Source organism: Tursiops truncatus, chromosome 5 (assembly GCF_011762595.2).
Source record: "Tursiops truncatus isolate mTurTru1 chromosome 5, mTurTru1.mat.Y, whole genome shotgun sequence".
In the NCBI taxonomy this organism is placed as follows: Eukaryota; Metazoa; Chordata; class Mammalia; order Artiodactyla; family Delphinidae; genus Tursiops; species Tursiops truncatus.
Genome location: NC_047038.1, coordinates 118,494,333 through 118,506,668, shown reverse-complemented (window position 1 = coordinate 118,506,668; position 12,336 = coordinate 118,494,333). Strand labels below are relative to the sequence as shown.

The window sequence follows — 12,336 nt, the reverse complement described above, 5'->3', positions numbered from 1 at the left end:
ACTAAAAATTCTAATCAAATTTTTGTGTGAATTTTTCACTCTCTAGATATGTCAATCCAATTATTGATGATATTTTTGATTAGTCACCTTAGAGCAGTTTCCCTAGATTCCTTTAACTGTGGACATTAGTAATTCAGCAGAATGGAAAAGAAAGATTATTGTTCTGTTTTCAAGGAGTAGAGGAACATTAAATCCTATGAAATGTTAGGGGAAAAAAAACCTTTCTGATAACTGCAGTCTGCAGGGAAATCAGAATCTAGCATGAGAAGAACATAATTAAGAATAATGGGGGGGGGGGCTTCCCTGGTGACGCAGCGGTTGAGAGTCTTGCCTGCTGATGCAGGGGACACGGATTTGTGCCCCAGTCCGGGAAGATCCCACATGCCGCGGAGCGGCTGGGCCCGTGAGCCATGACCGCTGGACCTGCGCGTCCGGAGCCTGTGCTTCGCAACGGGAGAGGCCACAACAGTGAGAGGCCCGCGTACCGCAAAAAAAAAAAAAGAATAATGGGGAAGGTTTTGAAATTAAAGAATTAAGTACCTAATGGACTTCCAATGTCCAGCCATTTTTCTCTAAATCTTTTCAGATATTTATGACCATCCAGACCATGGGACATACTAGACAATCAAAACTACTTATTCCTAAATTAATGAATACTCTTCAAATACCCTGGGATTTCATGGTGTAATAGGAAAAACAGTGCATGCTTCACCAATGATAATCTCTTTATTTGGTTGATGATAGAGAACAAAAAGACCCTTTTGTGAAGTGTTTGTCAGAGTCAAGATTTTTTAAAGGGACTGGACAGGTTCTCTAAAGGTTAAAGAAATTATTCAATTATTTCACTATATGCTGGAAGGGAAAGGGATTTTGAGAGCCAACTATTTTCCCACTGAAAGTATAGGCATTTCAGATGCCCTGTGTTGAAGACTGCCAAGGGATTGCCAGGAAGCTACATTATTGCTAAGTCAAGGAATTTTCCTGAGGAACAGAAAAAAATTAATTGGCACCATTTCCATGGAAACTCAACAGATTTCTTCAACTCAATTTTCACATCCTGGAAAAAATATAAGAAAAATGCTGAGGACTTTGGATCACAGATAAAAGTTTCCATCAAAATACATTTTTAAAATCAGTTTTTCCAAGTTGGTTTTAAAATTAGAAAAATTTTAAATCAGTGCCAGAGTGTTGTCCCCAGAATGTGCTGCTACCACACCTCCACCCACTTCCCAAAATTGAGCCTCACAGAGCAGTCAAGGGTTTGTTCTTCAACGTGGCAAACCAGAGAACTGAATTTGTCAGTGGGTTTGGAATCAATTAGAGTTTTGATGTCTGAGTCCTGTTAACTAAGCTCATGGAGGACTGATTTATAACCCCCAATCCCAATGGATTAAATCTGTTTTATGGGAAGATTTCTTCCCAGTGACAAGAATGCTTGTATTCATTAGACCCTTGCCAAATATTAATAATAAAGTTTTTATAAAATATAATTAGTAATTAGAAGGCTACTAGGTGAACATGATCAAGTCAAAGGGTGCTGGAGGAATGTAAGGACTTTGAGGACATGGAAATAGCTGATTAATTTTCCACGCCTCACAAAATCATATAATAGTCTAGGGTCAAGATTGCTCACGTCTCCCAGACCTGTTTTTCTCTGTTATATCTTTTTCTTAGGCTACGCCCTGGGGCCTTTTCTATCTTCACTGGAATCATCCCCATTTTATCAACACAGTGGTACCTCAGAGGTGAGGAATGGCCATTGATGATGTTTAGCGTTCTTAGCATTCTTAACTGTCTCCGTGTGATCATGGGTCATGGCCACAGATATGCCCAGCCATACAGTGAAATAATAATCCTCTCAGCAAGCATGTGTTGTTGCTGTCATGCTTGGAAGGCAAACCATTTTTTTGAGGGGTGGGGTTAGGTGGGAGGTAGGAGGAGCACGTCCACCCTAACCAGCTGCCTATACCAGTGACTCTCAATCCCAGATGAGCATAAGAGTTATTTGTGGAGCTTCTAGAATTTAGTTGCCTAAGTCCTACCTTAGACATGGACTACAAGCAGAACACAAGAGAACAGTAATATGCTATAATAATAATCTCAAACCAACACACAAAAAACAAAATCTAACCAAAAGAAACTATTTGAAAGGCCATATTGTGGTCAGATTTGGCCTCTAAATATGTTATATTTCAAAAATAATGTGCACAATATAATTTCAGTTTTTTGCCATTTTAAACCATGCTTAAATCCATGTCTCATGTAACAATTCAAATCTCCAGCCACTCCCTATTGTATTATTGTATCATTTGCTACAAATTACTTTTGATATTTCATTTGTTATCATGCTTTCCATATTGTCTTCTTATATTTGAGACACATTTCTCTAAACTCATAATTCTATCAGAACTGGGAGAATAAAAGACGTATCGAGAATCATGCTATGAATAAAAACACAAAAGAGAAAATAATTATTTTTGATAATGAAGACTATTCAGATGTGTTTAATAAGCAGGCAGTGAATCTTATCTGCTCAGTAATTCCATCTTTCTGGCCCCTGTAGGCTTACAAGTTTGCAATCTCTGATATAGTCTCTGCCCACTAATTCCTCGATGCAGACTGCAAAATCGTTATCGGCTGGTCTTTTCAGGGGGTGTGCATGCTCTTGGGAAAGATATAGTCAGGGAACATATCTTGTATGAGCTCTGTAAGTTCCCAGTGCTGCAGCAGTGTGATGAATGTTAAATAACAGAATTTTCTATAAGTAGGAGACCTGGAGAAATGCAGATGGTATTACCCTTATGTGGGCAAAAGAGAATGCGGGTCCCTGAGGTATTTTCATCCGGCTACTTTTGCCAGTAATTGATATATTAAAAAGAAAAGAGGGAAAATTATCAAAATGTAGTTATTTGTACTCCATAGAAGAATAATGGCTTCAATTCTCCTTTTCAGTATAACTGACATTTCCATTTGTCATGTTCATAGGAGTTTTTTGTTTGGTTGGTTTCTGTTTTTGTTAAGGTCATACCTGGAAAAACTTGTGTAATAGCTGAGCTCTTGTCTAAAATGGTGATGTGTCAGTAGCCAGCAGTGGCCTCTAAGAAATGCTTGTGAAGGAAAGGCATCAAAAAGATGGAATTCTTAATAATAGTGGAAACAAAGACTGGAATAAAGCTAATGCTGGAATATGGGACTGATTCCAGTTAATTCTAAGGTTGAAAAAGAGGGATTGAAGCAAATAAAACCAGTAGTCCACCCGCTGACCCCTAGCTATCACTCTACTACACAAATGCTAATTTTTTAAAGTTCTCTCCACTCCAGCTCTGGTCTTTCTATATACATGCAGAAAAAGTAGTTCTCCCGGTAGAAAGCAACCTGAGGCCCTGCAGTAAAGCTCTGTGAAGGAAAGATGGGATGGGCAAGAAAACTTACTGTTTATTCAGGAAGTTAGTGGCTTGCAGACCTATCAGTACATAGTGCCAAAGAACCATGTTCCACCTATTTGTGACAAAGCTGCACCAGACAAAGCTGCTAAGTCCTGGGATCTTGAGTTATGAGTTGCACCAAAGTCCTCTGTAGTCCTAGAGCAGAGAACAAAATTTGATCTGAACACAAGGAATAGAAGCAAAGGATAAACAACCACCAAATCTCTTGTCAAACGTGATTCCATAGATGCGTTCTCTTTTAAGAAGACTGAAGGAGAGAACAAATAAATGATATGAGAACTTCAAAAACCATGTCAAAGGAAGGGAAGGAGAATTTCATCATGAAGACTCAGGATAATTATACTTCTGTAAATCACTTCCTTAATGAGTAAGGTTGTCATATATCTTCCCAAGAAGCACCAAGCTATCAATGTGGAGATAGTGGGAAATATGCAAGTATGCCCCCCCACCCCCGACACACAGACACAAAATAAGAACATCCCAACTAATGATGTGTAATTGTTTTTAGAAAATAACTGTAAAGAAGTATGAGTTATCTTTAATTTTCATTTATTAAATTAAGCTAAGCCATTCAGCTTTCAGGATCAGTGCTAGATACCCACTGACAATATACAGGAGCCAAAAAAGAAAATTTCAGAAAACTGCAAACTCATAAACAAATTGAAAACATAAAGAAGAAACATCAACAGAAAGTCGGGGGTCGAGGTCAGGCTGAGATGAAAGCAAAACAGATGAAAGACATTTTAGCTGAGATGGCAGGATGAGGTGAAACATGTGACATGACGAAAATGGATCAAGTGACTAGAGGACATATGGCAAAAATAAAATAAACTTGGAACTTAAAATTTCAATAGCAAACTAAAATCCACGTTGGTTATAACAAAAAGGAGTGACAGTGGGTAGAATCAATTATTGAAGTTGAGAACATAATTGGAAAAGGGTTTGTTCCCAATATATGGAAATACTAAAAACAGTCAAAAGACATGGAGAACAGAAATCCAACTCATGTATAATAGGTGTTTTTAAAAATAGGCTAGAAAATACAATCAATGACATAGTTTAACACAGCTTCAGAGTACAGAAGAGTGGGGGAATGAATATGCAGACTGTACGGACTCGCTGTGATCTAGCAAAAAATAAGGAAATATACCCACATTTAAAAGCATCTTAGCAAACTGTTATAAAGATGAAAAAACAACCCTAAAGTATTGAGGAAATATGTTAACTTAGATTTTCTTCTAAAAAATCAAAATCAGTTTTACAATTTAGAAAATGATGTAACAAAAATTTGAGATAATGGACTACATGATTTTTGGGAAAACGTTGCAACTTATATTTAGTCAGCTAATGTGTTTGTGTAAGAAGAAAACAAATATATTTTTTGGATGTCCAAGATTTTAGAAAAGATAGCATTTCTATGTCATCATGAAAGTATTCCCCCAAATATCTTCTAAATAAGTGAGAGATACTTAGCAACAGAAAGAGACTTGCAGACACAGAAAACAAACTTATGGTTACCACAGGGGAAAAGGGGGTGGGAGGAGGGATAAATTAGGAGGCTGGGATTAACATATACACACTACTAGGTATAAAATAGATAACCAACAAGGACTTACTGTATAGCACAGGGAACCATACTCAGTGTTATGTAATAACCTATAAGAGAAAAGAATCTCAAAAAGAAAGTATATATATCATATATAACTAAATCAGTATGCTGTACACCTGAAACTTACATATTATAAATCAACTGTACTTCAAAAATTAAAAAAAAAAGAAGTTACGGCATTAAAGAATTTGTGCTGAATAATGAATTCAATAAAACATGGAATTAAATTTAAATAATTATTATAAATTTATTTATAAAACATCTGAATGTAAAATACTGATGATAAAAATATGCAAGAGATCATAATTTTATTGCAATAATCTAGGTCCAGTGCTCAAATAATATGAAAATGTCTAGGAACTAGAAAATAATTTAAAAATAAAATAATGCCCTATCAAGTCTTTACTAATCAAAAAATATAAGGTAAAAAATCTCTGAAATTTATAAAAGTAATCATTATTTTAAAACAAAATATATACCTTCGAAATCACTTAATATTATATAATTATAGAATATATATACACTATATCCATCTACCTAATCTTTCTAGCAAAAGACAAAAACTAAAATAAGGCAAAAAAAAGATACAAAATAAGGTTATAATTAGAACAGCAGTTATGAAAATACATGTGTCAGTTAAACATCCTCAAAGAGCAGTCACAATCACTGAGGGCACATGGCACTGTGTGAAGCATATATAAATGCTTCACATAGATACCATAGATACCATAGATCAAGTCCTCACAGCTATCTTATGAGGTAGATATTATTTTCCTTTTTAAGATGGATTGGTTATCTGTAATCAAGGTCACAGAACTAATAAGTGGTAGAGGTGGGGTTTCAGTTTAATTCTTTTTGACTCTGAAGCCCATGTTTAGAATCACCTACTATCCTGTTCTTCCAGGTTATCATAGTAACAACAACTATCTCTACAATTTCCTGGACTTTTGCACAAGCCTGGAACATTACAGAGCATGTTACACATATTAATTCCTTTAAACCTTGCAACAACCCTGTAACTAATGGTATTATTTACCTCCATTTTATAGACAAACTGAAGCTTGCAAAGGGTGGCTGAGACAGATCTGAGATTGGTACCCATGATTGCCTGGTTCCAAATACCACATTATATATTCTTTTATAAAAGATGCAGATTCAAATTTGGATAAAAGACAAAATCAAACTATATCCTGCTTTTTGAAGATATACTGTAAAAAAAAATACTAAAGAAAAGTTGAAAATTTATGGTCATTAATGGTTGCTTAAAGAAAAAGAAATAAACGAGTTGTTTTCAATCTTAATTTTAGAAAATAGGATTCAAGGCAAAAGTATTAGAAAAAGAAATCATTTTATTTATTTAAATTCTAAAATCCAAATAAAAGCATGTCATCCATGTTCTTTTATGTGGCAAATATTAAAAATACTTAAGTAAAATGTGGTAGAATAAAAGAATTTGACAAAAACCACAGTAGTAGTAAGAGGTTATAAATACTTTGAATCTTTGATAAAACAGTAAAAATGCAAAAACAAAATAGGGTATATAAAAAATTAAGATAATGTTAAGTTTGTACTTAACAGACTGTACACTTTTCAAAACCCTTAATTGATAATATGCTATCTGATTTTTTAAAAACTCAATAAAAATATGACCTATTCAACCCACTTTTTGATCTCAGTATACTTTTTAAAGAATTAATAACAGAAATGAAAAACACCTGAAGAAATTCTAAAAAACCTGTGAAGGCAAACAAAATTAAAACACAATTGAATGCTTAGCAAGCAAACTATAAGCAGAGGCAACATCACAGCTGTACATCTTTAGTTATTAAACAAGAAAAGGAAAACAAAGGAACTAGATACTAGTAAAAAAAAATATGGAATAAAACCAATGTAATAAATCTAGTAAAAGTTGAAAATTAATGGTAGAATTTTTAAAATTCACAGATGTGAAAACACAGGAAATTTTAACTAAATCTGAAAGTTTATTTTTAAAAAGAATAAATTAGCAAATGCTCTGGCAAATCTAGCTAAGAGAATACGCCAGTAAGAAAACAAGTCATGAGAAGATATTAGTATACAGAATCAGAGGAATTGTTTGATTTTCTTGTGTATAAAAATATATGATTTTCTCATCAAAAAGTCTACAAATAAATGCTGGAGAGGGTGTGGAGAAAAGAGAACCCTCCTACACTGTTGGTGGGAATGTAAATTGGTGCAGCTACTATGGAGAACAGTATGGAGGTTCCTTAAAAAACTAAAAATAGAACTACCATATGACCCAGCAATCCCACTCCTGGGAATATATCAGGAGAAAACCATAAATTGAAAAGATACATGTACCCCAATATTCATTGCAGCACTATTTACAATAGCCAAGGTATGGAAGCAACCTAAATGACCATCAACAGTGGAATGGATAAGGAAGATGTGGTACATATATACAATGGAATATTACTCAGCTATAAAAAAGGAATGAAATAACGCCATTTGCAGCAACGCAGATGGACCTAGAGGTTATCATACTAAATGAAGTAAGTCAGACAAAGACAAATATCATGATATCACTTATACATGGAATCTAATTTTAAAAATGATAAAAATGAACTTACTTACAAAACACAAACAGACTTACAGATATTAAAAACAAACTTATGGTCCCACTTAAGGGGAAACGTGGTGGGGGGAGGGATAAATCAGGAGCTTAAGATTAACATACACACACTAATATATATGATTCATAACCAACAAGGACCTACCGTATAGCACAGGGAACTTTACTCAATATTCTGTGATAACCTACATGAGAAAAGAATCCAAAAAAGAATGAATTTATGTATATGTATAAATGAATCACTCAGCTGTATACCTGAAACTAACACAACATTGTAAATCAACTACAATAAAATTTTAAAATATATATATGCGACTTTTCAAAGAAAAATACTAATTAACAAAATTATGTCAGGTGATAATGATGTGTCAGTGTAAGCTCATCAGCTGTAACAAATGTACCCCTCTGGTGAGCAGTGTTGATAATGGGGGAGGCTACTCATATGTGGGACTGGAGGTATATAGGAGATCTCTGTACCTGCTACTCAGTTTGACTATGAACCTAAAACTACGCTAAATAATAGAGTGTGTTAATAAAACAAAGTCAACTTATTAAAAAAATTATGTCAGGTGGTGAAAGGAATTTTTTAAATATTACTAGACCAATAACTAGGGAATATTTGTATTAAGCTTTAACTCAAAAGGTAACCCAGGACAAGTTTTGTCACTGAGTTATTTCAAACTCAACTATTTAGGAAAATAAAGAGATTAAGTCAGCACCACTTGCCTTGTGTATTAAGGTCTGGTACTTATGCAGTGCTTAAAGCTACAGTATTTAGCATTACATTGACATAAGAATCACTTAACAGTGAAAGAATGGTTTAGGTTATCAAATTACTATAAGTTTTTGTGCTTTTTTTTTAACTTGAATAATGCAAAATGTTATCTAAAGTGTATCAAATCAGGCATTCCTTTATCCAACTGGTGAGAGGTATTTAACAACACATTTCCAGGAAAGGAGCTGATCACTAAGTATCAACAGCTTTAAAAGTGTACATACTCAAAAATTAGACTTTCAGGAGTCTATCCTAAGAAAATAAATAGCAATACAGCCAATGATTTATGTTAAAGACTTTTAAGCACCAATAGTACATAACTGTGGGAAAAACTGGAAACAACAAAATAGCCAACAGTAGGAAAATGGTTAAATACTTGATTGAATATACAAATTTCAGAATATAATACAGCCACTAAAACTCATGTTTCAAAGAATATTTAATGGCATGGAAACATTCTTAGGCTATAGGAATAAGAGAAAAGAGCTGGAAACATACCAGTATAAACCTAGTTCAGAAAAAGAAAGAGAAGAAAAGAAAGCAATGTACACTTAAAAAGGAGAAACATCAAAATGTTAATACTCCACATTTCTGAAGAGTGTAGTAGTGAGTGATAGTCATTTTCTTTTTTAGTACACGTCTGTGTTTTCTAAATGGTGGTGGGGCAGGGCATGGGGACTCACCTTCTGAATTTACAATTAAAGTGAAGTGGCAAAGAATATATTGTTAATGAAAAAATTATCCTGCCACTTGTCAAACAGTAAGGCCAACTTTATTCAGGGGATTATATACAACAATACAGGGGTTGCTGCTATGGGATTTTACAGTATGGGAGAGAGTGGTCTCAACTCTGAATGCCACAAGGAAGAATGCGAATTTATAACCCAGGAGCAGCGTGTGTGGGAGGGGTGAGAAGTGGATGGGAAATTACTAAGAACACCAGCGGTGAGAGAGATTCCCCCTAAACTGACTGAACAGGATTCTTACTCCAGGCAGGCCAAGTGATCAGATCACATCAGGGGGATGATGGAAGATAAAAGAACCCAAACAGATATTGAAGGTGATCCGATATCAAGGTTGGCTAAAGCAACAGCAGGATTCTTATGAAAACTGAGCAATGCAAAGACAGACATGGAAGTACGAAAGGTGAGCCCTAGTTAGGAAAAGGACTCAGGAGCCTGACTAAAGTTTAGTCAAGGAGAGAACCCGTCAATAGCAGCTGTAGGTTGAGATGTGGATACTTTCCTTGGAAGTTACAAGGAATACATCAACACTACATCTCCTAATTTGCTCATGTGACCCTGAGCTCGTTTGCTGCCAATTTCTTAGATACGGAACAAAAAAGTAACTTCAGATTTAAACCTTGGTCACTGATTTTTTTTAAGTCCTATTACTTTCAAGTTTGTTCCAGCTGCTCACAAAATAATTTGGTAAGATAGTACAGTATGGTATGGCATGGTATAGTATATCTGGCATAGCTTGGAAGGGTGTATTCCATGGAGAAACCTATTCGCGAAGTGGGAGAAATTTCTTATTGTAAAAGCAATATAGTATTATTTCAGAAAGTTGGAAATTAGAAAAAGGTAATCACTTCTGATACCATCACAATAGAACGACCTGTATCGTCTTTAAAACCGTCCCTGCCTGCTTTATTATATGCACAACATTTTTATGGTTAAAATTTTACTATATATGCAATTTTGCATCCTGCTTTTGTACTTGTCCTTGTATAATAAGCACACTCTCCGTTGCACTTGGTCTTTTAAATTATTATTATTTCAATGACTACCTAATATTTACTAAGTAAATATTTCACATTTTAAGTTCTTTGGTGTTGGCCAATCAAGTTGTTGACTTTCAGTTTCTCAGGAAAAATGTTCTTCTAGCCAGTCACTTGGTAGTAGAAAGAACTTTTATGAAAAGTTCAGTTTGCTTTCTCACCTAATCTCTAGCTTCATATGTCCACCAGACGGGTTGCTTGATGTTAATTTGACCAAAACTTGATCAAATGGAAAATCTTGTAAAGAAGAATTGATCTGAAAGGAACTAAATCTTTAGAAACTGTAGTTTGTCTTGAAGCTTTTACGATAAGAGAACAAGTCTGCCATGTGGGCAAATAGCAGTATGACAAATGCTTTTCAATGAAAATTATGTTAAACTCATACTAACTCTTATGAGAATAAACTAATAATAAATACAATTTGAGGAGCAAGGAAAAACCCTTCCACCCCCCATAAAATAGTCATCTAAACGCAATAAAGAAATTTTGCACAGCCTTCCAAAAATTACAGGTTGCATGTTTTGGTTTGATTAGTCTGCCCTTAAGAAAGAATGGGGGTAAAAGGCCTAATCATTTTTCTTTGCAGCTTGTCATGCCTAATAGTAATTTATCAAGACAATTGGTTTTAATGTTTTTAGTGTGGGGGGGAAAAAAAAAAGAAGAAAAAGCAGATGTATGTAAAATTAGCCTAGTTGTAAACAACTCACTTTCGGGACTCAATCTGTCTACAACTTCTGCCACTCCTGAATTTTGTTCTTTTGTTGTCTCTGCACAACCATGCAAAACTGAATCCTGCCTCCCCCCAAAAAGTCATCTTACTTATATTTTCGTAGCTAAAATTTGAAATATGAAGGGATAATTGAAATGAATATTATTAAAAGAATTCAATGTGTTTTTTTTAATTGAGCTAAACGTGCACATATAGCAAAACTGAAGTTGGTACCATTTTCTGGGAAGGCTTGGCTTGACATAACTTCTATAAAAGCAGAAAATCCAGCTGCATGGGTATTTGCAATAAAAATGGATTCACACTTAGGCAAAGGGATGACAGAAGTGAGGTGCTAGTTAAATGGCATAGCTGTTAAATGACGATGCTAAACCTCCACACTCTGGCAGGAATGGCACATGGAATTCTACTGCAAACAGCATCTTACGAATTGGATTGTGGAGACCTATAAAAAGCAAGTGGTACAAGAAGCAAGATCTCAATTGTTACCTGTGCTTTTGGCTGCTGAACCGCTGAGCCCTCTGGCTGACTTTTGCTTCTCCAATTCTCGTGGGATTTCATGTCCTGTCATCCCTGAAGGAAAAGATTTAAGAGTATAGAATCTGTTGACATCTTGTTAGTTCTGGGGATATAGGACGTCTGAAGTGAAAAGACAAGCCAATAAAGCCCCCGTGGGAATCAGAATGATTGGCCATGGAGCAGTTTTATGTGCATGTGAGCCTTTACAAAAAAAGAATCCTCTCTGTGCCCCTGTTCCAAGAGTCACTGCTGGAATCTCAAAACTGAAAGGGACATGAGAGGTCATTCCAAGACTGCCCCGAGGCTCAGGTTCCCATCAAATACTTAAAACTGCCATCAAGTACTTGAACTTCTCATTTCCAGACTAACCAATCCTATCAGAATCCTATAATAGAATTTGAATGCAAATCCTATATAGAATTTGAATGCCCTCCCCATTTCACAAATCCCGTCAATCAGGTCTAGATACAGTCTAATTGATCTGCTGCTTTCTTGAAAAAGAGTTCCCAGTAATGAGCAATTTCTCCAGCGAAAGGCCCAATTTACTACCAACTTGCCTACAGCTTGGCGGGACTACCTCTTCTCTCCTTCTAGACTCTGGGCATATTTGGATTTGATAGTGCAGACGACCTGTGCTGCTGCTGAGTCATCCAGTCCCTGCTGAGATAATGCAATAAGTATGTTGGACTTAGGAGAAATATGTAAATGAGAACTCAAATGAGTTCTGCAGCCAGGCAGGCAGTACAAGTGTGAAGTCATCCAGAGACTTATAGGGAGTAACAGAGACTGGGGTAGCCTGGAGAGTACAGAGAGTCCCTAAAAGCATACAGCTTCATTTATGTCTTTAAGCACCGTCAGAACACTGACTC

The 12,336-nt window shown here is 35.4% G+C and overlaps 1 protein-coding gene and 1 long non-coding RNA gene across 7 annotated transcripts in view; one reads left to right on the top strand and one right to left on the bottom strand.

The window, feature by feature from the left end:
* BANK1 (B cell scaffold protein with ankyrin repeats 1) overlaps positions 1–12,336 on the top strand; it is a 444,955-nt gene that overhangs the window by 410,234 nt on the left and 22,385 nt on the right. The window lies entirely within an intron of this gene.
* LOC141278712 (uncharacterized) lies at positions 3,419–11,523 on the bottom strand. The gene is made up of 4 exons (XR_012331780.1): positions 11,438–11,523; positions 7,812–7,851; positions 5,063–5,102; positions 3,419–3,581 (listed from the first exon to the last, which is right to left on the bottom strand). It is a non-coding gene; the product is annotated as an uncharacterized lncRNA (long non-coding RNA).